The following is a 27,157-nucleotide window of genomic DNA, read 5'->3' on the forward strand; positions in this document are numbered from 1 at the left end:
GAAGGGAACTAGGATCAGAGTCTGATTCACCCCACAGCATTTTCCTTTTGTTATGTTAACATGAACAGGATGAGTTTAGAAAAAGGACCGTGGATGATGTCTGCCACAGGTCTAGAAGTTTGGCGCTCATTTTTAAATGAGCAGGAGGAGGTGTTCGGTCTGACTCATTGTTTGTAGGGCATTTTCTGTAAAACAAGGGCTGATTTTTTTTTTTTTGTAATTGCTCTTAAAAGCAATTGGTTGGAATTGTTCTGTGTGCACGAATGTGTGTGCGCGCCTGTGTGCGTGTGTGTACATGAGTGCAAGGTATAAACATGACAAGTAGAAGCATTTGTGTTTGATTTTGTTTTTTCAGACCTTTAACTATTATTTACTTTCTTCACCTATAACCTCTGTCTGCTAACTCTTCTAAGGCCTCCAGGCCAGGGCTTATATTTGTAGCGTTTTTACTCTATATCTGACATGCTGTCTTTGGCGCGTGAGCATGTAGTTTAAGCAGCAATCGTCTTCGGTCTCCTAAACATCGGAGGAAACACTGTCAGGAACCTGCTGCTCGAAGGATGTAGGAGGGCAGAATGGAAGAGTGCGTCTGCCTGTTATTTTAGAGTCCTGGCACCCTTCCTCTGACCCTTGCTTGATTGAGAAGATTGAGAGGAAATGTCAGTCTCAGCCTCCGTGGGCATTTCATGGATGTAAGAGGAATGGAAATAACCGGCCTCAGCGCAGATCATTTAGTAAGGCGGAAGAGGGCGTGGCCAGGCACTTCGGTACCTCAGATGGAAGATGCAGAGCACCTTGGCAGCAATCAGAAATGATAACCAGGAGGGCGTGCTCCGGCAAACCAGAAGGAATGTCTTTTTCATGCTGGGTTAATGCCTCGATAACTCTGTCCTTTTCGGCAAAATCGTTACTTTTGCTGTCTCCTCCGTCACAGCAGAGCGGCGCTGTGGTTCACTTTCTTCATTTATTAATCTGTGCCCTGCACAGGAGCGATTTGAATCCTTAGGGAGAAGCACAAGCAGCCTGTAGGATACAGGACGTTTAATTCTGTTGTGCGTATTTGAAAAATAGGGTTCAGCTCAAGCTGTGGTCTGTTAGTAATTGTTCAGCGAGTTGTCTGCGGAGGTTCCAAAAATGCCTATAACTTAGAGACACAAAAGAGAGCTGGCGTTTTAGGAACGGTAAAGTTACCTGAAGAAGTAGGAGACCCATAGAAACATCGTAGTTTAAACAATAGCAAAAATATAAATTCTAGTCACTAGATGTTATATTTTAAATGTTTATTGTATATTTTTTGTCATCATTATGATTTTTTTGGTGTATGTGTGTGTTTGAGTAAGAGTGTGTGAATGTGAATGTACGAGAGTTTACGAGTGTGTGTCAGTAAGTGTGAGTGTATAGGAATTAGAGAATTTCCTTGGGGCTGTATCCGTTTCTCCTTTGGAGGTCTTCAGGAAGACTAGAATTCAGTTTCCCCGTGTCTTACAGAAAACCACTGTCACGGTGATCTTTGTAGAGCTTGGGTATGCAAGGCACCAGTGTCCGTGAACAGCATCACCTGTTCTTGTCTGTTAGAATTTGGAGGTCACTTGTTACCAAGGGTGTCAGCTGGACCCGGGTGCTGCATATACTAATAGAATTCCCTCTGGAATGTTCTCATCTCTTGCCTCTACTGGGAGACTAATAACAAGGTCAGTTCTTCAGGTCATTCCGTCTCCACACCTGCAGAAACATCTGTTTGTGATCTTTGCTCCCTTTGGCAATGTACAGTGAGTGCTTTCATTTCCTCTTGTGTAGTTTCATGCTGGTGTGTATGTGTGTGTGTGTGTTTGTACATGTGCACATGGCTGCACGTGTCAGTACTTTCTCATGTGGAGGCCAGAGGTTGACATCGGTGTCTTCCTCAGTTGCTCTTTAGCTCAGTTTTTTGAGACAGGGTTTCTCACTGAACCTGGGACTCATTGACTTGGTTAGGCTGGCTGGCTGGTGAGCTCCAGGGATCTGCCTCCTTAGCACGGGGATTGCAGACACACACTACACCCAGTGTTTACAGGGGGGCTGTGGATTAGAACTCAGGTCCCCATCTTTCATAGCAAGCACTTTACCCTGAGCCATCTCCTCACTGAATTTTAGTGTTATTTAAATAAATATGACAGGAATATTATGATTATTCAGGCCTTCATTTTTTTAAACATAATACTGGATTTTTTTTTTTTTTGCAGTTATATCTAACTTGTAGCCCATGGGCTCTATGCAGCCAAGGATAGACTGTGAGTGTAGCCCAACACAAAATTGCAAACTTAAACACTACCCCAATTATTGGTGTGTGTGGTGGTTTGAATAGGAATGGTCCTCATAGACACACTGTTTGAATGATTGGCTCCCAGGGAGTGTCATGATTAAGAGGTGTGGCCTTGTTGGAGGAAGTGTGTCACTGTGGGGGTGGGCTTTGAGGTCTTATATGCTCAAGCTATGTCCAGTGTGGCAGCCTCCTTCTGTTGCCTTTGGATCAAGATGTAGAACTCTCAGCTCCTTCTCCAGCACCGTGTCTGCCTGGATGTTGCCGTGCTCCCGCCATGCTGATAATGGACCGACTCTCTGAACCTTTGAGCCAGCCCCAATTAAATGTTTTCCTTTATAACATTTCCCTTGGTCATGGAGTCTCTTCACAGCCATAAAACCCTAACTAAGCCAATGAAGAATGTCAACAAGTATTTGGTCAGCCACCTCAGGTAATCCCTAGCAACCCCTTGAGTAACATTCACCTCATTTTTAAATATTTTAAAAAAGCAGGTTGTGGGAAATTAAGTCACTTGCTCAAGGGCACATATGTAGCTAGTGGCAAATTCAGGACTTGAACAGGGTTTGGAGTCAAACCCTCAGCTCTCTGCGAAGCTGACTCTGTTAACGTTTTACGGGAACAATGTGAAGTGTACATCGCCCAACCAAGGAAAGCTGTGTAGGGAATGAGGGCCCGGAAAGCAAGGCTGGAGATTCAGCTAACAGCTCTCACTACTGGAACAAAGAGCCGCCTCCTCGAGGCCAGGCTAACCAGCAGATTTAGATGGCCAGATGGTGGATTTAGATGCAAAGGTACATGGTTCTTTAGGTGAGGAAAACTGAAGTGAGTAACGACTATGCTAGGACTTTGTATTTAATAGTGCATTCATTGCTGTATGTGTTCTTCCTAGGGTGGCTGTACTGGCTAGTTTTGTGTCAACTTGACACAGCTGGAGTTATCACAGAGAAAGGAGCTTCAGTTGAGGAAATGCCTCCATGAGATCCAACTGTAAGGCATTTTCTCAATTAGTGATCAAGGGGGAAAGGCCCCTTGTGGGTGGTGCCATCTCTGGGCTGGTAGTCTTGGTTCTATAAGAAAGCAAGCTGAGCAAGCCAGGGGAAGCAAGCCAGTAAAGAACATCCCTCCATGGCCTCTGCATCAGCTCCTGCTTTCTGACCTGCTTGAGTTCCAGTCCTGACTTCCTTTGGTGATGAACAGCAGTATGGAAGTGTAAGCCAAATAAACCCTTTCCTCCCCAACTTGCTTCTTGGTCATGATGTTTGTGCAGGAATAGAAACCCTGACTAAGACAATGGCTTAACAGTTTTTTTTTTTAAAGAAATCAAAGATTGGGACAATTTCTCGGCAAGTAAGAACTGGCTTTACCAATCTTCCAATGCCTTTGCTGGTGTAAGTGATCTCCTGGTTTAACTGATTTGGTTCCAGCTGATGAGTACTTTGTTGTTTGGATGGAATGAACAAGGTGGTTTTTTGTTTTTTCAGTTAATACTTAAGGAATATCTGAAAGGCTGTCATCAATATTAAACTCCAAATAAAACTACCTTTAACTGTACTGACCAAAATCCAAAATGTTTCTCCTTCAGGGGTGATCCACTTCTCAGGGGGTGTACTCAATGCATCCCGCTTTAGCTGAGGGCCGGGGCGGATCTGGAGTGGGAAGGCAGCTGGAATGAGGTCCATGTTATAATTGGTCATTCCGAACTCTATGAACTATGACCACATCACTCCTTCAGTTTTCCTGATTAAACATCAATAGTCAGTCTTTTAAAGTAAATTAATTCAGAGCTAGAGAGATGGCTCAACGGTTAAGAGCACTGTCTGCTCTTTCATAGTGCCTGGGTTTGATTCCCAGCACCCACGTGGTGGATCATGACCCTGTGTAACTCCGGTCGTGGGGCATCTGATACCCAATTCTGGTCTCTGGGCACATACGTGCACGCAGGCAAAACACTCATAATAATAGCAATCTAAAGTGAATGAACTGTCATAATAATATAATAACAATAATATAGAATTAAACATTAAATATAATAATAATAACAATAATAATAATAATACATGAAAGTGAATTAACTGTCTTCCAGGTAGGCTCATCCAGGTGAGCCTATCTCATTTCATGGCCCAGGTGGGCCAACCCTGCTTTTTGTTTTCTACCTCGTCTGACCAGTAGGTGGCACTACCTGCACAGGCTGCCACCTCGAAGCTGCCTTTCTTTCTCTTGTGACTCGGATAGGTCTGTCAGGTGTTTGCTGTACCCTTCATTCTGGCCTGTCTAGTGTGATTCTTAAGCACAGTCAGCTGACAGCTAACGTGCCTCTGATACTCAGCTACTCTTCTGAGCCTTGGGGACTGCACTTGGTGTCTCTGAGAGTATTGAGGCTGATGACAAAGTCTACCAAAATCAGCCCAGGTTCCACTAACCCGGAGAGGCGCTGACTGGTGGAGCGCTGCCGGAATGATTGTGCTTAATATCCTGTGAAAATTATAGACGACTTCATACCAAGCAGAAAATTAAACAGGCGCATTAAAAAATTTTAAAGCTTAATTCGTGGTTGCAAAACTTTTAAACGAGTTTTGGGCAAACAGGAAATTGTGAATTAAATGGTTCTCTGCTTGAATAAGCAAGCCAAGCTTCGTGGCAGCTAATGATCGATACTCTGCAGCTCATGAAAAGGCTTTCATCTTTATTATGATAGGACTCTGTCCGGAGGTTGATTCAGGTTTTACTGCTCTAACTGAGGTCACTTAAGCTTCTTATTCTTTGTGGCACTTTTCACATTTAAGTAATTTGCCAACGCTTGGAGCCAGAGCAGTTTTATCTTGGGGATCTTCCTTTCTGTGACTTACGTTTTAATTCTACTGCCTCCCGATGCTGCTGTTAACTGTGGTTAAATGTGACATTTGTTATAGACAAGATTTTTCATTTATTTTTATTTCCTTAGAAGCAATATGTAGCCTTGGCACCTTTAGTTAATTAGTGAATAATTAGTTTTGTGTTCATGCGTATGATGTGCGTGTTTGCGTGGTCACGAGTCACTGCATGCATGTGGCCGTCAGGGAAAACTGTGGTGTGTCGGTCCTCGCCTTCGCCTCTGTTCCGAGTCAGGGTCTCCTGTTGCTCTTTTCCTTCTGCAGGATGGTGTCTGTGGGTGATTTCTGTAGGATGGTGTCTGTGGGAGGTGGAGTTGCCTAGGAGAGAGCAGCAGGACCCTGAATCAACTCCTTCAATGGAGGAGTTGGGTTCTGGGTTTCACAACTGGTCATGACATCACGTATCCATGGGAGAGGGGATGCCAAAGGATACGTGTCTTCCATGCCTAAGGGGAAGCCCTTCCTTGAGCAGCACTCTTTGTTTTTTCGTATTGGTTTTCTAAATTAAAAAAAAAAATGTGTTTATATCCCAAATGCTGCCCCCTCCTGGTTCCCATTCCCAGAGTTCCTCCCCCAAGTGCCCTCTCTTTCACCTCTGAGAGGGTCGTTCCTCCCCCGCCCCATATCACTCCAACCTGGTGCATTAAGTCCCTGCAGAATTAGGCACCTTCTCCCACTGAGGTCAGACAAGGCAGTCCTCTGTCTGCTGCATATGTGAGGGGCCTCAGAGCAGCCCATGCTCTTTGGTTGTTAGCTCAGTCTCTGGGAGCTCCCAGGGGTCCAGGTTAGCTGGCACCACTGGTTGCCATTCCCTTCAGCTCCTTCAATCTTTCCCTTAACTCTTCCTTAGGGGGTCCCTAAACTCTGTCTAATATTTGGCTGTGGGTCTCTGCATATAGCTCAGTCAGTTGCTGGGTAAAGCCTCTCAGAGGATAGCTATGCTTGGTTCCTGTTTGCAAGCATAACACAGCATCACTCAGTGTCAGGGATTGGTGCCTGCCCATGGGATGGGTCTCAAGTTGGGTTGGTCACTGGTTGGCCATTCCTTCAGTCTCCCTGCACAGTACTCTGTCTAGTTGAGAATAGGATTCCCTAACTTCCAGAATTTAGTCTTTTGCTACAGGAGTGGCATGGACCATTTGGTTTTACTTCTGTGAAGAGACACCATGAGCAATGCAAGTCTTATAAAGGACATTTAATTGGGGCTGGCTTACAGGTTCAGAGGTTCATCAAGGAGGCAGGCATGGTTTTGGGCAGAGCTGAGAGTTCTATATCTTCATCTGAAGGCTGCTAGCAGAACACCAGTTTCTAGGAAATTAGGACAAGGGCCTTAAAGCACAAGCCCACAATGACATACCTATTCCAACAGGCCACACTTCCAAATTGGGTGGGCTAATCATATACAAACCATCACAGCCAGGCATTAAGCTATTGTTAGATTCATTGACATTGCTGATTTGTGGTTCACTTTTGACACCACTGTTTGTTTTTTTTATTAGTATGCTAGCCTCTTCTTTTTAATTGAAACCAAATATCTCAACAAATGTTGCATATGGATCTTAGTAGCCTGTGATGGGCTGTGTTTTCTTGATTGACAGTTACAGGGATCTATATGATTCACTTTCTATGAATCTGGAATAGTCTATCAACCTTTTAAGGGCATGAACCAGCTAGTTTTATGTCAACTTGACACAAGTCAGAGTCATCAGAGAGGAGGGGGCCTCTTGAGAAAATGTCTCTGTAAGAACTGGCTGTAGGCAAGCCTGTAGAGTATTTTCTTAATTTGTGGCTGGTGTGGGAGGGCTCAGACCACTGTGGATGGTACCACTCCGTGCTGGTGGTCGGGGGCTCTATAAGAAAACAGCTGAGCAAGCCATGAGGAGCAAGCCAGTAAGGAGCACCCCTCCATGGCCTCTGCATCAGCTCCTGCCTCTAGGTGCCTGCCCTGCTTGAGTTCCCATTCTCATTTATTTTGAGAATGGACTGTCATATGGAACTGTGAGTGAAATAAACCTTATTCTCCTCAAGTTGCTTTGGCCGTAGTGCTTCATCACAGCAATAGTAAAGCTTATCTGAGACAGGTTTTTACCAGGTACTGGGGGATTGCTGTGACAGGCCTGACCATGTTTTTAGGATTTTGGGAGGTCTTTGGAACTTGGGGCTACAAAAGCCATTGACTGTTTGAAGCTTGGTGCTTTTCTTTTTCTGGAACTTGGATGATTGGAATGTGGAAAGCAACGTAGAGGTCTGACTTGAAGACTCTAAGGGCTGTTGCCATTTTGAGTTGAAAGTCTATATTTCTGGTTTAACAGGGGCCAAAGAATCAACTGTGATTAGCCAAGGGTCTAGATTGGGAGCCACTGAACTAAAACCTTTGCTTTACTGGGACAATCGATGATGGTCAGCTAGAGCTAAGAAATTATTGATATTAAGAAGAGACCAATACACTGAGGTGAAATTTTCTGAGAGGTGTTTCCTCAGCGTCAGCACCACAGTCAGCCACAGAGGCAGCCACAGCTGTCTCTTGCACTGGCAGCCAAACTTGATAATGTGTAAGAGTCACCCAGGTATTGAAGGCATGAGGGGTCATTAGATGCCACTGAGGCTTGGCATTATGAGAGGCCAGGAGAGGCCACTGGAGAAGATGCAGCTGCAATAGCAATTGGAGCCCCAAGATTGAAAGGGTCATGGAGAGAAGTTGAGGCTTGGCACCATGAAGAGAGCCCAGGAGAGGCTACTGGTGAAAGTGTAGCCCAGTCACAGCAGAAGCCCCCAGCACTCTGGAGATACCATTACAATGGAATGACCACCAAGAACAGCAGCAGTGGGGAGGAGAGCCTGCCTGAGTCTAGAAGAAAGATGTGAGTGGTGCAGGGTGCAGAAGTGGAGACGATACCCAGCCCTTTGGAGAACAGATCATGGGTGAATCCCAGATATTGACCACTGAGTGACTTACACTGCTGGAGTGTGGTTTTGTTTTGATCTGATTGTGACTGTGCCCTGAAACATGTTGAAGTAAGGAAGTATTTAACTTATTTCTGATTTTTACAAGAGGCCACAGTTGAGAGTCTGAATTTTTGAAAGAGATTTTAGGTTTTAAAAGAGACTTTGCAGTTTTAGAGAGATTGAATGAATTTGTAAAGACTTCGGGGCATTTTAACTCTAAAATATTTTATATTGTGATGTCGATATTAACGTGTGTTCTTGGTGATGAGCAAGAAAGAAATGTTGTGGCTTAATAGTGTGTGTGACAAGAGACCAATCAGGTTGGCCAGTTCTATGTCAATTTGACACAAGCTGGAGTTATCTGAAAGGAGGGAACCTCATTTGAGAAAACGTCTCCATGAGATTAGTATGTAGGGTATTTTCTTAATAAGTGATTGATGGAGGAGGGCCCAGCTCATGGTGGGTGGTATTATCTCCGGGGTGATGGTCCTGGGTGCTGTAAGAAAGCTGGCTGATAAATCCATGGGGAGCAAGCCAGTAAGCAGCACCCCTCCATGGCCTCTGTATCAGCTCCTGTCTCCCGGTTCCTGCTAATTTTGGGTTCTTGTCTTGACTGCTTTCAATGATGACATACGATGTGGAAGTGTAAGCCAAATAATCACTTTCCTCTCTAGCTTGCTTTGGTCGTGGTGTTTCACTACGGCATTAGAAACCTAACTAAGACAGGGCACAATCTCCACAGGAGCATCAGGCTCTCTGGTATTGAGAAAGGGTCCCTCTCTTCTTGGCCTTCCACTGCTTGCTGCCCCTGGGCTCTGTTAAGCTGGACTTCCTGTACATGATCCTATGAGGACCGAGTTACAGAGAACAGAATCTGTGTGCCCACCGGCTTTTCCACCGGAGCCGAGTTCCTGAAAAACAACTTAGGCTTGTTTATTTATGAACACCTGCCTTCGCCATAAGCATTGGCTTCTTCCCCAACTAACTCGTAATTATATAACCGGTTTAAAGTATTCAGTGTCTGCCACAGTGCTAGTTACCTCTCCTCAGTTCCATGTGTCTGACTTCCTCTGAGTCCGGGTGACTCTTCCCTGCTCTGACTATCTCCAACCTCTCTATCAGTACCTCCCACCTTCTACTTCCTGCCTTTTGCTAATAGGCTATAAGCTTTTAATTGACAGGTGGTGCTTCCACAAAGAGATTATTTCTTTAAATTCTTTCTAAGAAGAAAGGGTTAGGTGAGTGGCCCAGAATTTTTAGAAGGACTCAAGGGGATGACACCAGGCAGCCCTTAGGACAAAGCCCAAAGCCTTTTGGCCCCGGTACCCTACAGAAGGCACTGTTGCTACAGCTGGAAGCTGCTTCTGTTGTTCGCGGCTCCCACCCTGGGAACACAGCTCTTCTGTGCCTCGGCTTCAGCACAAGCCAAGTCTTAGGCGGTCTTTCTCCAATCTTACCATTTGCGAATAGAAGGACTTAAGTTGTATTGAGAACCTGTATTCGCAAGAAACCTGGAGGAAGGGAACTTTTAGCTTTTGGGCCAACTCAAATTTCCTTTCTAGATTAGTAAAGATGTATTCATTCAGACTTATTGGACATGATACATAGTAAGCCATAACACACACACACGCACACGCACACGTTACTTTCTGGACTACACTACCATGCTTCTATTTTTAAATAAAACTACTTATTCAATAAAAAATAGCCTCGATTCCCTTGGAGGCTTTGTGAAAAGTTGATGAAGATAGCTGTTGAATTTAGGATAACACAGGTTGATGTCGGGTGTCTCTCTTAGGTCCCCGCTGAACCTGGAGCTCACTGAGTCAGTAAGATTACCTGGTCAGAGAACCCAAAGGCTCCTGCTAGCATCAGCTTACATGGCTTTTGGAGTTTGGCTCTTGCCTAGCAAGATGCATGCATGTTAGCATTGCTGACTGAATGCTCACCAGAGAAATTTAGTTTTAAAGCACGAAATAAGCTTTCATGATCTTTCTTGAGTGGCCGTAGAAACTGGGTAGCATGCCTCTGTCTCTGAATGCCTGTCCTTGGTTCTGTGTGGTGGATACTCCCCATCTGGGTCTCAGTGAGAGGGCGACCCATTGGGCTTTTTATTCAGTTACCTCTTTTGTTTTTCCAAGAAGATCATTTTTTTCATACACAAATTATGGTTGACTTAATTGTATTTGGTCAGCTTTATTATGGCAGAGCATCTCTGCATACAGAATCCCGACAGGTCACTAAGTTGTTAGCAGACAAGAGGAACAAGGAACTTTCGCCTTGTTATTGCTCATGGTAATTATCTTCCCAATAAATTACATATTTGCTTTCTAAATTGGGCTCTTCAAGCAATGCTGAGCTAGAGTAATATTTTCCTTTATTTACTCCAAGAATGGAACACTTTTCTCTTCATTCTTTCAGTCATGGATTCTTAATTAGCATAAGCCCACCCTTATAGTTGGACAGCTGAGCCAGTGCCTCCTTCAGTGTTACAAAAGATTTTTTTATTTTTGTTTTAAAAACTGTAGATAGTGTAATTTTTTTCTGTTTGTTTTGAAGGGTTTTGAGATAGAGTTTCTTTGTGTAGCACTGGCTGTCCTGTAACTTGCTCTGTAGACCAGGCTATCCGCACACTGGGAGATTTGCCTGTCTCTGCCTCCTGAGTGCTTGGATTAAAGGGTGCACCAGCACCACCTGGCAATACAATGTTTTACTTGTTACCCATTTTTAATTTGTTTTGAGGCAGAGTCTCACTATGTAGTTCTGGCTGTCCTTGAACACACTAAGTAGACTAGACTGGCCTTGAACTTATAGAGATCTATCTGCCTCTGGGTGCTGCGATTATAAGAACACACTGCTAAGCCTGATCTAGATATATGTTTTCTAATGTTTCATGCACTGAGAAATTTATTCTGTGATAGACCTCTTGACTCTAAGATATAATGGCAGCCATGTAAACAAAACATTACCATGACATTTAATATATGACAGAACAACCCTGGACACAGAACTTCATTTTGATAAGAAAGTATAGCATGTAAAAGATTTTCAGTTTTGGAAAACTTGGATTTCCTGAGCCTATGGCTCTTGCAACACATTAGAAAAAACATTCCTCCCCCATTTTAAAGCCAGATTATTTTTTTTTTTGCTTAGAGTTTTCATCATCTGTAACAATTGAAATATGTTTGCACAAGCAAACACACATACATTCATACATATATATTCATACATTCTTTCATACACTTGTGTTGGGCCTGGCTACTTATTTTACATACTTACACCAGCACACCTATAATTACGTATGCAACATGGAACAAAGACCAAGCGTCAGCACAGAAAGGACTCACTCATTCCAATGAAAAATAAGTTTCAACTTTTATTGCAGAGAGAAAGAAAACCTTCTACCTTTTATTACTAAATGAAGGAAACACAAATATGTAGGAAAAAGCCCTGTCCCTGTCAGTAAGGAAAGCCTGCCTGCTGCTCTCTGCTCTCTCCATGGCTCCTTCTGCTCTCTCTGTTTTCTCACCTGCCTTGCCTCTCTACTCAGCTCTCTAATGCTTCTGTTTTATTCTCTTGACTAATAATTCTGCTCTCTCCTTCTGCCTCCTTTTTTTTTTTTTTTTAAAGATTTATTTATTTATTTATTATATGTAAGTACACTGTAGCTGTCTTCAGACACTCCAGAAGAGGGCGCCAGATCTCGTTACAGATGGTTGTGAGCCACCATGTGGTTGCTGGGATTTGAACTCTGGAACTTTGGAAGAGCAGTCAGGTGCTCTTACCCACTGAGCCATCTCACCAGCCCTCCTTCTGCCTCCTTAATGTCATCGTTCCTAGTTTTTTTTGTACCTTTGTAGGAGAGAAGATCACATGGTATCCCAAAAGTTCAGACATAAATTCATATAATAAATTGAACAAGAAGTCACAACAGAGATGTTTACATGTGTTTCCATTAAGGGTAGTTATCTCACCAGACATTCACTATCTGTCACCAGCTCCACAGGTTCATTGAGAGTCTAAACCTATATTTTTTGTGTCTAAGTTAATACTGAAGTTTTGATAGATAAACCCAGTCAATATATTCTCTTCTGTTCTTGCACTTACAATAAATTGTTCATTCCTTTTTTTTAAATTTTTAATATTTTTATTACATATTTTCCTCAGTTATATTTCCAATGCTATCCCAAAAGTCCCCCATAGCGCCCCCCACTTCCCTACCCACCCATTCCCATTCTTTTGGCCCTGGCATTCCCCTATGTTGGGGCATATAAAGTTTGCAAGTCCAATGGGCCTCTCTTTCCAATGATGGCCGACTAGGCCATCTTTCGATACATATGCAGCTAGAGACAAGAGCTCCGGGGTTCTGGTTAGTACATCATGTTGTTCCGACAATAGGGTTGCAGATCCCTTTAGCTCCTTGGGTACTTTCTCTAGCTTCTGCATAGGGAGCCCTGTGATACATCCAATAGCTGACTGTGAGCATCCACTCCTGTGTTTGCTAGGCCCCGGCATCGTCTCACAAGAGACAGCTATATTTGGGTCCTTTCAGCAAAATCTTGCTAGTGTATGCAATGGTGTCAGCGTTTAGAAGCTGCTTATGGGATGGATCCCTGGATACGGCAGTCTCTAAATGGTCCATCCTTTCATCACAGCTACGAACTTTGTCTCTGTAACTCCTTCCCTGGGTGTTTTGTTCCCAATTCTAAGAAGGGGGACAGTGTCCACACTTTGGTCTTCATTCTTCTTGAGTTTCATGCGTTTAGTAAATTGTATCTTATATCTTGGGTATCCTAAGTTTTGGGCTAATATCCACTTATCAGTGAATACATATTGTGTGAGTTCTTTTGTGATTGAGTTACTTCACTCAAGATGATGCCCTCCAGGTCCATCCATTTGGCTATGAATTTCATAAATTCATTCTTTTTAATAGCTGAGTAGTACTCCATTGTGTAAATGTACCATAATTTCTGTATCCATTCCTCTGTTGAGGGACATCTGGGTTCTTTCCAGCTTCTGGCTATTATAAATAGGGCTGCTATGAACATAGTGGAGCATGTGTCCTTTTTACCGTTTGGGACATCTTCTGGATATATGCCCAGGAGAGGTATTGCTGGATCCTCCGGTAGTACTATGTCCAATTTTCTGAGGAACCGCCAGACTGATTTCCAGAGTGGCTGTACAAGCTTGCAATCCCACCAACAATGGAGGAGTGTTCCTCTTTCTCCACATCCTCGCCAGCATCTGCTGTCACCTGAATTTTTGATCTTAGCCATTCTGACTGGTGTGAGGTGGAATCTCAGGGTTGCTTTGATTTGCATTTCCCTGATGATTAAGGATGTTGAACATTTTTTCAGGTGCTTCTCTGCCATTCGGTATTCCTCAGGTGAGAATTCTTTGTTCAGTTCTGAGCCCCATTTTTTAATGGGGTTATTTGACTTTCTGGAGTCCACCTTCTTGAGTTCTTTATATATATTGGATATTAGTCCCTTATCTGATTTAGGATAGGTGAAGATCCTTTCCCAATCTGTTGGTGGTTTTTTTGTCTTATTGATGGTGTCTTTAGCCTTGCAGAAGCTTTGCAGTTTCATGAGGTCCCACTTGTCAATTCTCGATCTTACAGCACAAGCCATTACTGTTCTATTCAAGAATTTTTCCCCTGTGCCCATATCTTCAAGGCTTTTCCCCACTTTCTCCTCTATAAGTTTCAGTGTCTCTGGTTTTATGTGAAGTTCCTTGATCCACTTAGACTTGACCTTAGTACAAGGAGATAGGAATGGATCGATTCGCATTCTTCTACATGTTAACAACCAGTTGTGCCAGCACCATTTGTTGAAAATGCTGTCTTTTTTCCACTGGATGGTTTTAGCTCCCTTGTCGAAGATCAAGTGACCGTAAGTGTGTGGGTTCATTTCTGGGTCTTCAATTCTATTCCATTGGTCTATTTGTCTGTCACTATACCAGTACCATGCAGTTTTTATCACAATTGCTCTGTAGTAAAGCTTTAGGTCCAGCATGGTGATTCCACCAGAGGTTCTTTTATCCTTGAGAAGAGTTTTTGCTATCCTAGGTTTTTTGTTATTCCAGATGAATTTGCAGATTGCACTTTCTAATTCGTTGAAGAATTGAGTTGGAATTTTGATGGGAATTGCATTGAATCTGTAGATTGCTTTTGGCAAGATAGCCATTTTTACAATGTTGATCCTGCCAATCCATGAGCATGGGAGATCTTTCCATCTTCTGAGATCTTCTATAATTTCTTTCTTCAGAGACTTGAAGTTTTTATTATATAGATCTTTCACTTCCTTAGTTAGAGTCACGCCAAGATATTTTATATTATTTGTGACTATTGAGAAGGGTGTTGTTTCCCTAATTTCTTTCTCAGCCTGTTTATTCTTTGTGTAGAGAAAGGCCATTGATTTGTTTGAGTTAATTTTATATCCAGCTACTTCACCGAAGCTGTTTATCAGGCTTAGGAGTTCTCTGGTGGAATTTTTAGGGTCACTTATATATACTATCATATCATCTGCAAAAAGTGATATTTTGACTTCATCTTTTCCAATTTGTATCCCTTTGATCTCCTTTTGTTGTCGAATTGCTCTGGCTAGGACTTCAAGTACAATGTTGAATAGGTATGGAGAAAGTGGACAGCCTTGTCTAGTCCCTGATTTTAGAGGGATTGCTTCAAGCTTCTCACCATTTACTTTGGTGTTGGCTACTGGTTTGCTGTAGATTGCTTTTATCATGTTTAGGTATGGGCCTTGAATTCTTGATCTTTCCAAGACTTTTATCATGAATGGGTGTTGGATCTTGTCAAATGCTTTTTCCGCATCTAACGAGATGACCATGTGGTTTTTGTCTTTGAGTTTGTTTATATACTGGATTACGTTGATGGATTTCCGTATATTGAACCATCCCTGCATCCCTGGGATGAAACCTACTTGGTCAGGATGGATGATTGTTTTGATGTGTTCTTGGATTCGGTTAGCAAGAACTTTATTGAGGATTTTTGCATCAATATTCATAAGGGATATTGGTCTGAAGTTTTCTATCTTTGTTGGGTCTTTTTGTGGTTTAGGTATCAGAGTAATTGTGGCTTCATAGAATGAGTTGGGTAGAGTACCTTCTGTTTCTATTTTGTGGAATAGTTTGTGAAGAACTGGGATTAGATCTTCTTTGAAGGTCTGATAGAACTCTGCACTAAACCCGTCTGGTCCTGGGCTTTTTTTAGTTGGGAGACTATCAATGACTGCTTCTATTTCTTTGGGGGATATAGGGCTGTTTAGATCATTAACCTGATCTTGATTCAACTTTGGTACCTGGTATCTGTCTAGGAACTTCTCCATTTCATCCAGGTTCTCCAGTTTTGTTGAGTATAGCCTTTGGTAGAAGGATCTGATGGTGTTTTGGATGTCTTCAGGATCTGTTGTTATGTCTCCTTTTTCATTTTTGATTTTGTTAATTAGGATGCTTTCCCTGTGCCCTCTAGTGAGTCTGGCTAAGGGTTTATCTATCTTGTTGATTTTCTCAAAGAACCAGCTCCTTGATTGGTTGATTCTTTGAATAGTTCTTCTTGTTTCCACTTGGTTGATTTTGCCCCTGAGTTTGATTATTTCCTGCTGTCTACTCCTCTTGGGTGAATTTGCTTCCTTTTGTTCTAGTGCTTTTAGGTATGTTGTCAAGCTGCTAATGTGTGCTCTCTCTAGTTTCCTTTTGGAGGCACTCAGAGCTATGAGTTTTCCTCTTAGAAATGCTTTCATTACGTCCCATAAGTTTGGGTATGTTGTGGCTTCATTTTCATTGAACTCTAAAAAGTCCTTAATTTCTTTCTTCATTCCTTCCTTGACCAAGGTATCATTGAGAAGAGTGTTGTTCAGTTTCCACGTGAAGGTTGGCTTTCTATTATTTATTTTGTTATTGAAGATCAGCCTTAGTCCATGGTGATCTGATAGGATGCATGGGACAATTTCAATATTTTTGTATCTGTTGAGGCCTGTTTTGTGACCAATTATGTGGTCAATTTTGGAGAAGGTACCATGAGGTGCTGAGAAGAAGGTATATCCTTTTGTTTTAGGATAGAATGTTCTGTAGATATCTGCCAGATCCATTTGATTCATAATTTCTCTTAGTTTCTCTGTGTCCCTGTTTAGTTTCTGTTTCCATGATCTGTCCATTGGTGAAAGTGGTGTGTTGAAGTCTCCCACTATTATTGTATGAGGTGCAATGTGTGCTTTGAGATTTACTAAAGTTTCTTTAATGAATGTGGCTGCCTTTGTATTTGGAGCATAGATATTCAGGATTGATAGTTCCTCTTGGAGGATTTTACCTTTGATGAGTATGAAGTGTCCCTCCCTGTCTTTTTTAATGACTTTGGGTTGGAAGTCAATCTTATCAGATATTAGAATGGCTACTCCAGCTTGTTTCTTCATGCCATTTGCTTGGAAAATTGTTTTCCAGCCTTTCATTCTGAGGTAGTGTCTATCCTTTTCTCTGAGATGAGTTTCCTGTAAGCAGCAAAATGTTGGGTCTTGTTTGTGTAGCCAGTTTGTTAGTCTATGTCTTTTTATCGGGGAGTTGAGTCCATTGATATTAAGAGATATTAAGGAAAAGTAATTGTTGTTTCCTGTTATTTTTGTTGTTAAAGTTGGCATTTTGTTCTTGTGGCTGTCTTCTTTTAGGTTTGTTGAGGGATTACCTTCTTGTTGTTTCTAGGGCGTGGTTCCTGTCCTTGTATTGGTTTTTTTCTGTTATTATCCTTTGAAGGGCTGGATTCGTGGAGAGATAATGTGTGAATTTGGTTTTGTCGTGGAATACTTTGGTTTCTCCATCTATGTTAATTGAGAGTTTGGCTGGGTATAGTAGCCTGGGCTGGAATTTGTGTTCTTTTAGTGTCTGTATAACATCCGTCCAGGATCTTCTGGCTTTCATAGTCTCTGGTGAAAAATCTGGTGTAATTCTGATAGGCTTGCCTTTATATGTTACTTGGCCTTTTTCTCTTACTGCTTTTAGTATTCTATCTTTATTTAGAGCATTTGTTGCTCTGATTATTATGTGTCGGGAGGTATTTCTTTTCTGGTCCAGTCTATTTGGAGTTCTGTAGGCTTCTTGTATGTTCATGGGCATCTCTTTCTTTAGGTTTGGGAAGTTTTCTTCTATAATTTTGTTGAAGATGTTTGCTGGTCCTTTGAGTTGAAAATCTTCATTCTCATCCACTCCTATTATCCGTAGGTTTGGTCTTCTCATTGTGTCCTGTATTTCTTGGATGTTTTGAGTTAGGATCTTTTTGCATTTTACATTTTCCTTGATTGTTGTGCCGATGTTCTCTATGGAATCTTCTGCACCTGAGATTCTCTCTTCCATCTCTTGTATTCTGTTGCTGATGCTCGTATCTATGGTTCCAGATTTCTTTCCTAGGGTTTCTATCTCCAGTGTTGCCTCATTTTGGGTTTTCTTTATTGTGTCTACTTCACTTTTTAGGTCTAGTATGGTTTTGTTCACTTCCATCATCTGTTTGGATGTGTTTTCCTGTTTTTCTGTAAGGACTTCTACCTGTTTGATTATGTTATCCTGTTTTTCTTTAAGGATTTGTAACTCTTTAGCAGTGTTCTCCTGCAATTCTTTAAGGGATTTTTGTGCTTCCTCTTTACTGTCTTCTACCTGTTTACCAGTGTTCCTTTGTATTTTTTTAAGTGTGTTATTAAAGTCCTTCTTGAAGTCTTCTACCATCATCATGAGATATGCTTTTAGATCCGTGTCTAGCTTTTCCGGTGTGTTGGGGTGCCCTGGACTGGGCAAAGTGGGAGTGCTGGGTTCTGATGATGGTGAGTGGTCTTGGTTTCTGTTAGTAAGATTATTACGTTTACCTTTCGCCATCTGGTAATCTCTGGGGTTAGTTGTTGTCGTTGTCACTGTTTAAAGATTGGAGCAGAAGCTGTGTTTCACTCCCCAGCAGTCTCAAAATCCTGTGGTGGGGGTTGTGGGTAGCTGGCAGTACCCCGGTGCTGGTCCAGCCGGAAGAGGCCTGTGGCCCTACTCAGGCCGGTTTCTGCTTCCCTAACTAATGCAGTCTCAGGTCCCGCGCGCAATTGGATTGGAGCAGAAGCTGTGTTCCACTCACCAGCAGTCTCAAAATCCTGTGGCGGGGGTCGTGGGTAGCTGACGGGTGTCAGCCGACCCTGCGCTCTAGCTACCCTGGTGCTGGTCCGGCCGGAAGTGGCCTGTGGTCCTACTCAGGCCGTTTTTCTGCTTCCCTAACTAATGCAGTCTCAGGTCCCGCGCGCAATTGGATTGGAGCAGAAGCTGTGTTCCACTCACCAGAAGTCTTAAGATCCTGTGGCGGGTGTTGTGGGTAGCTGGCGAGTGTCAGCCGACCCTGTGCCCTAGCTACCCCAGCGCTTTCCTGACTGGAGAGGCTTGTGGCCCTACTGAGGCCGGATTTCTGCCTCCCCAACCAAAGCAGTCTCAGGTCCCGCGTGATTGGACTGGAGCAGAAGCTGTGTTCCACTCACCAGCAGTCTCAAAATCCTGTGGCGGGGGTCCTGGGTGGCTGGTGGGTGTCCCGTTCATTCCTTTTATAACCTTTACTTAATAGTTTTATGGCCTAAAGGAATGTATTCCTGCTTGTATTGTAAATCTAGTGCAATTAGCTTGTGAGCAGAATTCTAATATTATAAATTTAGGAATTCTTATAAACTCATCATTAGGAAGTAAGAAATCATTTATTTGTCCATATAGCATGACTACAAGACAGTACATATTCATTGCTCTGCAGAAAACCTGCCCAATAGGTCAGGTTAATGCCCAGGGATTATTATAATAATTTAATAATCACAGGAAACACATATCAATAGCAAGAATCAATTCTGAGTCATTGGTCCCCAGGCCATCCCTCCAAGGGCTCATTCATAGCAGCTCCACAGTCGAGCCATCTCAGGAAAATCTCCTGCTAGTCTTAGCCTTTCCTCGATGCCTCCTGACACTTGTGATTGAATTTGAGGTTTACTCCATCTGGTAGTATAAGCCTAAGTATTTAAACTTTTACATTTTCAAGATGTTTTGCTGATGGGATCATACTAAATATTTTATAAGATTTCAAAATACATTTCATGAAATAGGACATTTTAATAAAAGCTCAAATATGGAAAAGTTGAAGGCAAAAATGAGGCCATGATTTTGCCACTCCAATAGAACTACAATTATTATTTTGATGTGTATATTTATTCTTCCCTTTTCTGTAAAATCAGGATCATGTTCTCATAGTGTTTTTCATCTTTTTCTCTATAGTAACTATGTAGTTCAGATATATTCACATTTCATATTCATCTATACTTTTTAAATGGCTACAAATGTTGTCCTTGTATAATCTATTATCATTTACTTAGTCAAACCTCTATTATTAGGTGGTTCAATCTGTGTTTAAATATATACAATTTAGATAATTCTAGAAAATTAAGGTTATATAGACAACATTTGTTTTGCTTATCTCAGAGATATACGTGATAAACTTTTAGAGAATTTAACCTTTCTTCACAATATTTTTGTTGATGATTTGGGAATTTTACATCATGAACCCCTAATACACTCACTTCTCAGTCCTCCCTGGCCTCCCCTACAGCCCCCCTGCAAACTCACACTTGAAAAAAAATGAAGAAAAAGAAAAGAAAGACAAAAAACCTGAAACAACAATAGCAACAAAAAGAAGTCCAATTTATGTTGTCCATTTACTCGCTGTAGCATGGTCAAACTCCCTGTGGTCAGCCCCCGAGTCCTTCCCCATCCACACTCCCGCCAGAAGCCATCAGTTGTGAGGAGCTGTACTTCAGCATCCTATCACAGAGTTCTCTTGGATGGCTTTCTGTCTAGGTTGTTATTTTTTGGCGGGTGGTGTGGGGTAGGGTGGGTTAGACTGGGGTGGGGGTAGAAGTTGTCAAAGTTCTATGCCCCTCTTTCTAAACAGTGAGTCTGCAGTTATCAGTGCCACTTCAAAAGTAGCTTCCTCACCCTTTAGAATCTGCAGGAGCATGGATCATGGCTGTCCACATGGTTTCTGGTGACAGCAAGAACCATGGCTGTCTCTGACTCCAGCACTTGATATGCCCCTCCGCATGGTCTCTGCTGGCTCTATAGACCTTGGACATCTACACAGCCTTCTGCCATTCCATGCACATCTCCATGGCTTTAGGCTGCAGCACAGACCGCAGTCATCTGTATGATTTTCACTGGTATCACAGGCCATGGATATCACAGATCTGGCTGCAGTAGGAACATGGATCCAGACATGGCCCTGGGTGGCAGCATGGACCCAGATTTCCCCATGGCTTTGGGTGGCAGTACAGGCCACTCAGATCACTATGGTTGTAAGGAGCCGCCTTCACATTCGCCATTACAAGATGGCGCTGATGGCACTGACACCCGTGTTCTAAGTAGTAAACAAGCAAGCTGCGCATGTGCCGGGGTAGCTTTCCACGCCATGTGCTCTGCCTTTCCCGTGACGACAACTCCGGCTGATGGGCTGCAGCCAATCAGGGAGTGACACGTCCGAGGCGGAGGACAGTCCTCCATAAAAGGGAGGGGGCTCCGCCATCTCTCTCTCTCTCTGGCTCTCTTCTCCACTGGCTCCTGATGGGGTAAGCAATAAAGTTTGTGCTGCAGAAGATTCCGGTTGCCCTGAGCGTGTTCTTACCAGGGGAACACAAAAGCGCGGGCAATATATGGTCCCCGTGGCAGCACTGCCCACACAGCACATCAGCACGGCTTCAGACAGTGGCGCAGACTAAGGACAAGAGGCTATAACTTCTAAAGCAGATTATACATTAGTTTCCAGGGCAGCTTCTTCAGGGCCGCTTTGAAACCGTGTCAGAAAAAGCGCAGGGAATGTTGAACATCTGGGACATTATTTATTACAAACTCTTCCTGCAGGAAAAGATGGGACATCTTTGAGCGTGAGCTGCTTAAACCCAGAGAGGAATGTTAGCATAAAATATCTGCCTCTCTCCGCATCAGCAGATGACCATGCTAGTGGACAGAGGTCCCAGAAGAAGCAAGGCACTTGTGTGGGGCAATGATTTTTCACCATTTTAGAGAGAAGAAGTAAATGCCACATTTTATTAAATTAAAAAAAGAAAGAATTTCCTGAATAACATTTCATCTTTCATTTTCTTGGGTTTTGGTAAGCTGTTAAAAAATTTTTATTTTTTAAAAAGCATTTAAAAGTTCTTTTTAGACAGTGTCTCATTAGGTAGCCCAGGTGTGTTCCATTTCTTTTGCCTCTGTTGCCTAAGTGCTAAACTTATAGGTGTTTTTCTCCACACTCAGCTTGGCAAGCATTTTTTTTATTTTTTATTTTTTATATCCTACTAGTGTGAAGTACAATTCCATCAACCAAGGAAGCAGCTAACAAAGCAGTCAGAGGATTCAGGCTTGTGAGTTTATATTGGAAACTAAGGTGGCGCCACAATTCCCAATGCCCGAAAAAGTCTTAGATTTTGCTAAACCTTCTAGTATCCATAAAGACAATTTCTATTCAAAAAATGTATATAAAATTGCCAGCAACGTAAAAGATGCCACACTCAGGCTTTTCCTCACTCACCACCGTTTCCGTTTAACACGAGAAATGAATTAGGTAATCAGAATCCACGACACCATGAATGCTGGCTTTTCTTGTTTTGTCAGCCCAACACAAACCCAGAAATATCTGGGATCTTAACTGAGAAAATATGTTCTTAAGGTTGGCCTGCCTGAGTTTTTTTGATTAATGATTGATGTGGGAGGAGCCAGCTCGCTGTGGGCGGGGCCACCCCTGGGCCTGTGGTCCTGGGTTTTGTAAGAAAGCAGGCTAACTAAGCTATGAGGAACAAGCCAGTAAACAGCATCTTTCCATGGGCTCTGCATCAGCTCCAGGTCCCTGCCTTGAGTTCCCGCCCTCTCTTCTAGGGATGATGAACCGTGATATGGGAGTGTAAGCAAAACAAACCATTTCCTCCCCAAGTTGCTGTGTTTGTTCACAGCACAGAAACTCAAGAAAGAAAAATGTATTGCCCTCGAAACCGCCAACCGCCATCTACTGATGGCCTTGCTTGGGTGAGTCCCTCCGATCTCATGAGTAAGAGTGCCTAAAAATGTTCCTAGGTTGACAGCTAGTCGCAGAATTAATGGGTGAACACACCTTAATCCTAATGAAATCTCCCTTCCTAATGTGCAGCTACTTCCTAATGTGGATCAGAACACGCCACAGACCATGGCGAGTCTCTCAGGGTTTTCTGGTTTTGGGGTCTCGAGGCACTCTCTCTCCCTATGCAGAGGTCTGGACCCTGCGTCCTGCGGCAGTGTTCTTATTTCTTTCTGCAAGCTTTGAGAAGGTTTCCCTGAACTGGTCACGGATCGATTGTGAAATTTTTGGATTTCTTCCCAGGAAATGTACCAAGCGAGGTGAAGATTTTTTTTTTTTTGGATGGCTATATATTTATATGTCTGTGTGAGAATTTTTCCAGTTGGGTAGGAGCGTCTGACCTCTGACTGCGTCAGAATTCTCATAACGCCACAACAAGCAAACCCGAGCTGGCCCGGCCTTTCTACTCGGAACTGCAGTTGACATAAATCTCAGTGTAAATCTGTCAAAAGAGACTTTCCCGGTGGAAAAACGAAGCCCAAGCGCTCAGAGGTGGTAGAAAGAAATGTCAGACAAAGAGAACTTGAAACAAACACCATTCCTTCCCCATTAATCCAGATAAGTCACTAGATTTTAGGGAAAAAGAAAGATCTGAGCGCACGGTGATTTGCTGTGAGTTCTGAGTGTCGGAGCTTAGTCAGTTCTGTGTCACAGGGAGGAATATACATGTTCCTTGAACTCAGCAAGCATATCAGGCCTTGGGAACTGCCTACTGCAAAGAGAATGTCTTAGTGTCTCTGCTTCTAAACTGACAAATCTGCAATGTGGCCACTCCCACCCTTCCCTTCCTTTCCCTTCATTCCTTCTGCTAGATAATTTCCCGTAAGAATGCATTACTTTAGCTTCAAAACATCTTGCTGCTCCTGTTATGAGGTCTTGGGGACATATAGATGGATTCCTGCTGTCTGGGAAACCCAGTCTCAACACTTAGTCCAAACTCTAACTTTCAGCTCCTGACTTGAGGGTTGTGGTTCTCAGGGTCCCTGAATTTGGTTTCTTTCCTTCACCTTAGCATGCCACTAACAGATCCTTATAACTTACCCTGGCCTCCTCAGCACTTACATCTCTTCCCCAAGCTCTTCTTCTTCTTCTTTGGCTATTTGTTGAATGTAAAAAATAAAATACAACTCACTTAAGATTTTTATCAGGCAGGCTCTTACCTTTGAAAGAATAAGCATTCCACTTACATCTTACTGAGTTAGTGTTCCCTGGGGACCTATTAATAGAAAGCCTACATTTCAAGTCTAATGGAGACTTTCACTTACTAAGTTTAAGATCAAAGGCACAGGTATAAACATAGCCCAAATTGGTGTATAAATATTTGAGACTGAAAAATACTTCTATTGCATAAATTCCAGATAAGTAAAGTATATAAATTATAAAGCTATACTAAGGATGTATTTGAAAGGTTCATTTGATTTTATTTTACTATATTTTAAATAAAGTTTTAGTCTTATCATTTATTTGTGTGTGTGTGTGTTTGTGCATATGCATGCAGAGGCCACAGGAGGAAGTCCCATTCCCTAGAGCTGGCATTACAGGCAGTGAGCTACCCTAACTGTGTTCTAGAAACCAAACTCTGGTTCCTTGAGCAGCAAGGGCTTTTCATGGCTGATCTATCTCTCCAGCCCTGTTTACTCTATTTTTTCTTTTTAATTTTTTTTTTTTTTTGAAATCTGGTCTTGACTGTGTATCCTAGGGTGGCCTGGCACACAGGAGTGCCAGGATTACTGGCATATGCCACCACAAGTGGCTTAGAAAGGTTCCTGTATTGTGTGTGTGTGGCATATTTACCAGCTGAGGGACCATAGTTTCTGGGCCTTAGTTTCTTCCTCCTGCTCACTCAGATGGAAGCATTACCTGTTAGGGTTGTTGTAGGGACTGACATAGATTAAGGAAGGGAAGCAGACACCGGTGAGATCGCCAACCATGTATACCGAATTCATGGCCTTGCTGTGACCAGGATTCCTATTTACCCAGGAGCACCTGGGGAACGGTGCAGTCGGTCCACTGATGGAATCAGAAAAGACGACGCTGGCTTGCATCCTCGCCAATCAGCCTTCCTCTTCTCACGCGGCCCAGAACTAGGGGTCCTCTTGACAGACTAACATAACAGACTAGTGTTTTAAAAACAGTAACCCTTGACTACTGTAATACAAAGGTCACTTAATATGCAAAACATTGTTTTGGTTGCATTATTGCATCTTCTGAGGAAACAACGTGCTCCCCACTCCATCCTCTCCGATTTAGGAACATGTGAACTTATATAGGAAACTTAGATACTGCAGAAGTTCCCCACCTCTCTCAAAATCAGGTTCGACTGGGCTTGATCTTCTAGTTCTGTAAAGATAACGTCCGGCTCCTTTTTATTGGGGGGTGGGGGGGGTGCGTTCATTATGCTCTAATTCCTCATGTTCCGTTTTACTCTTTGCTTAAATAAACTCAGTGTCATCTGAAAGTTCAGCCCCTTATCTACCTCCCACAACATTTTAATAAGTATATATAAAACTGTTTGACTGGTTAATGGTTCCTGTGAGACTTTCTGCCATCTTGCTTGCTCTGCTCCTCCTCTTGTCTTCTCAGAGCCTTTCAAAGCCCAAGCTCTTCTCATAATCCCTTTCACTGCCTATGTGCTCCTGAGAGCGTGCTCCTTCTTATTGCGCATGTGTGTTTGAGGCTCCACTCTCCTCCACTGCGCATGTTCTGCTGAGGAGTAGCATTTTCTCCTGGTGGCTTTTCCCACCGGTGTGTGGTCCGCTGCTTGCCTGAACATTCGTTGCTCCTCATTGAAGTCTTTATTTGAGTCAAAGGGTGGTAGGTGTGTTGGGGAGGTCATTGCAAATTTCCCGTATGTGGCTTGCAGTATGTGGGTTTTGAAGGTCGGGTTGTAGACTAACTAGTGGCCACCTGGCTTCAGACCCCAAGATTTGATTATTATTCCCACAAAATGTCATTAAATTAATGAATCTATTTACCTTTTCATATTTTGACGCTTTTATTCTCTTAGTTAACCAAAGCTTAATGGTTTTTTCCACCAAGAAAAATAACTTGTAAATTTATTTATCCTGAATCTATCTTTACTGAAATATTAAGCATATATCTTCCCTATTATATTTTAGACCTCAGTCAACAGATCTGAAATATTTAATATTTCATAGACATTGATCTTTTCTGCTCTTGGCTTTGGCCATTCTATAGTGAATAATGCTGATCAGACCTTGAGTTTTTTCTTACAGGCCTCTTATAGCATCAGTGTGGGGACATTATGGACGGTCAATCTTCCCTCCCCACTTCCTGCTTTATCACTGCCGTTTACTAATGGGTGTGATGCTGCAAAGACAACTGCCCATTTCCTTCTTGCTGGATTATATAAAAGAAAACGCTGACATGCCATTTTAAAAGTTAATGGAGATTCTTCACAAAACAGTATTTTGTCATAAAGAAGCCTTAGAGATTGCAATCTTTTCTAATCAGTTAGTTAAGATGACCTTGAGGGATAATTCTGGTGACATAATTGGCAGTACTTGGAATCAAGTGTGTAGCATTATTTATACTTTCTTCATGATCACTGAATTATCTTACAAAATTTGCCTTCTTCCTCAAGAAAACACCATATAATTCCTAATAGTGAACTCTGCACCAAAGAATGTATTATAGTGACCATGGGTGTGTGTAGAGTTAGTGTCTGCAGGTCTTGGATTTTAGACATAAGATTCTCAGTTTCAGAGAATCCTTACTGAATGTCTTCTCTGGACATGCAAGAAACTCTCATTGCTATTGGAACTATAAGAAAGGAACAGAAAAAGTCCTGGTCCCCACAGAGCTTAGAGTTTAGAGACAGATGAGACAAGTGAGTCAGGAAATAACCATGGTAAAAAACAGAGAATGGGGTGTCCTCCTTCTCTCCATCGCCGGCATCAGCTAGTGGGCCAAGAAGGAAGTCAAACAGCCCCGGCACACTCTTCGAGCTGCCTATGCAGGGGTGGAGGCGGGTGAGCTGGGCAAAGTGCAGAGACCCACCCAAGGCTAAGAATAGTCCCAGTAGCATTTCATGGGATGGCCTTGATCCAGGGAAACTATACATCCTGGATGCTCCCAGCAAGAAGGACCCTACTTTCAGGAAGTGGCACCACTTTTTGGTCATCAACATGAAGGACAATGGCATTAGCAGTGGCACGGTCCTCTCAGATTACATGGGCTCTGGTCCTCCCAGTGGCACAGGCCTCCAACACTATGTCTGGTTGGTTTATGAGTAGGACAAGCCATTGAACTGTGATGAGCCCATCCTCAACAACAGGTCTGGAGATCACTGCAGCAACTTGGAGGTGGCGCCTTCTGCAAGAAGCACTACCAGGAAGCCCTGGTGGTGGGCACGTGTTGCCAGGAAGAGTGGGACGACTCCGGGCACAAGCTGTAAGAGCAGCTGTCTGGGAAGTAAGGACGCTGTGGAGGCCAGCAGTCCTGGGAACCACCCACAGCAATGTCAAGTTGTGCAAAGCATGCTGTTTCTCACCCTGCCTTCCTACCCTCTCATGGGTTCTCAGCTGTGCTAGGATAGAGGTTTAGGGTGTCTTCCCGCTGCCTGTCATTATGTTTCTGGATAGTCACATCCCAGTTTATGTTTGATTGACTTAGGCTCCATCTTGGCAGGTGTCTGGTGTTCTGATGGATTTATCATTCTATCATTGATTTAAGGGCAACTCTGAAAAAGGAAATATTCTGCCATGAGCAACTCCCCAGAGGAGAGCCAGGGCTCGTGCTGTCTGAAAGTGGTTTAACAAGAAAAATTGGTCCAGAATCAGGCACAGTGGCATCTTTTGAGGTGTGTTTTTAGAGTCTTGTCCCCCGAGTGAGACAAACCAAGACTCCCAT

General features: G+C 42.9%; 1 pseudogene; it reads left to right on the plus strand.

Moving 5' to 3' along the window:
* The first annotated feature begins 60 nt into the window (after positions 1-60).
* LOC110291949 (phosphatidylethanolamine-binding protein 1 pseudogene) lies at positions 61-26,723 on the plus strand (annotated as a pseudogene).
* The last annotated feature ends 434 nt before the right edge of the window (positions 26,724-27,157 follow it).

Source organism: Mus caroli, unplaced genomic scaffold, assembly GCF_978045245.1.
Source record: "Mus caroli unplaced genomic scaffold, Mus_caroli_1 scaffold_3, whole genome shotgun sequence".
NCBI classification, from domain to species: Eukaryota; Metazoa; Chordata; class Mammalia; order Rodentia; family Muridae; genus Mus; species Mus caroli.